We start from the raw sequence: 1,692 nt of genomic DNA on the forward strand, positions 1-1,692 counted from the left end.
TTTCAGTAGTTGTGTTGGTTATATCGATATGGCTTAAAATACTGGAATTACTTTAGTTGGTTAAACATGTCTTAGCTGTGCGTGGCCTTAAGGACTTCACATTGATATATCTCAAGCTATGTCCTGATGTATAACGGCCTTTCAGTAGTTGTGTTGGTTATATCGATATGGCTTAAAATACTGGAATTACTTTAGTTGGTTAAACATGTCTTAGCTGTACGTGGCCTTAAGGACTTCACATTGATATATCTCAAGCTATGTCCTGATGTATAATATATTTGGAACTCTTAGAGTTCATAGAAAGAAACAGTTTTAGTTAATCATTGTAATAATAAAAACATCTTATTAGGTATCTCCACCCCCCCCCCGAGATTATACTCTGAAGGCTAAAGTTATGGATATCATACTGTAATTATCATCACAAATGTTTTCACCATGTGTAAATCAAATCACGTTAATATATGATAATTAATTAAAAATATGTTTATTCTAATACAATTAAAAGTGAAGTCGACAACGGCCTCCACTTTAAAGCACTATATGTTTCAACGACTTCTATGACATCTTTAAGATAATTTTACAGTTTCTAACTAAAATAAAGTAATCATGTTGTTCTGAAAGTTTCTTTTCCATGACATATTGTACTCAGACACCACATATTTCAACAAGACAATCTTGTGATGTGTCTGGAACGGAAAGCAATAAATCAAAACCAAAAACACAAAAAAACTATTTCTTTATAAACTTGGGAACTGAAATGCTGAAAATTGTAATTGTGTGTAAACAGCATTTTAACGATTGTAAACTATTATAATTTTAGATATTTTTTTGTATATTTCAGATTAATGTTTTTGTTTATTAATACTTTTATATTTAACCAATTTTACCCATAAATCTGCTTAGTATTAAATGTGACAAGTTGGGCTTGGCAGAAAATAAAATTGTATTAATGATTAAACAAAATTAGGTATAGACCTTAAATTAAAAAAGCTCATTTTTTTACCTTATATTTTATGCATGACTGGTTACGAGCTTTTTAAATTTTTTATTCAGAGTTAATATATATATATATATTTAAATAGTACCACAAATAAAGCTGTAAGGAAAATTAATAGATGCTTTATGAACAATTCGTACCTCGTGGAAGATCAAATTTATAAATGACAATCAAAAGTACCCGTCCCCAGTGACGGGAAAAGTTGAAGTTAATCAATCAATTTAAATTATTTCATGGACTTTATAAAGGTTAATTGTGTTGTACTCTCGATTACTTATACCGACCACCGTGAAAAATAATTATACATTTTTATTCTTTACGTTACGTCACATTTTGAAATGTGATTAATTCCTAACAGTTTAGTGTATAATATCCTGCTTGCGGAATAAAATTTGACATCAAAATTATTCATGCCTGTTCTCCCGGCATTTCAAAAGAGAATGTTGAACTTTGCTTGTGTGTGCGCAGCTTTTCAGACGTAGTGCGGGAAGTGGCTGTCGTAAACGGGAGGCAGATGAACGCACGAACAGACATCATGGTTCGAAATATATACGAGATAAAACTAAAATATTTTGAAATATTTAAAACTGATATCTATTCATTCGAATTAGTAAATTAGATAATCTGTTTAGCGGTGTGTAGAAAACAACAATGTTTCGGAATTATAGAATGCCGTCTTTTTCTATGTATAAAAC

The sequence above is a fragment of the Limulus polyphemus genome, unplaced genomic scaffold, assembly GCF_000517525.1.
Source record: "Limulus polyphemus unplaced genomic scaffold, Limulus_polyphemus-2.1.2 Scaffold4723, whole genome shotgun sequence".
Lineage (NCBI taxonomy): Eukaryota > Metazoa > Arthropoda > Merostomata > Xiphosura > Limulidae > Limulus > Limulus polyphemus.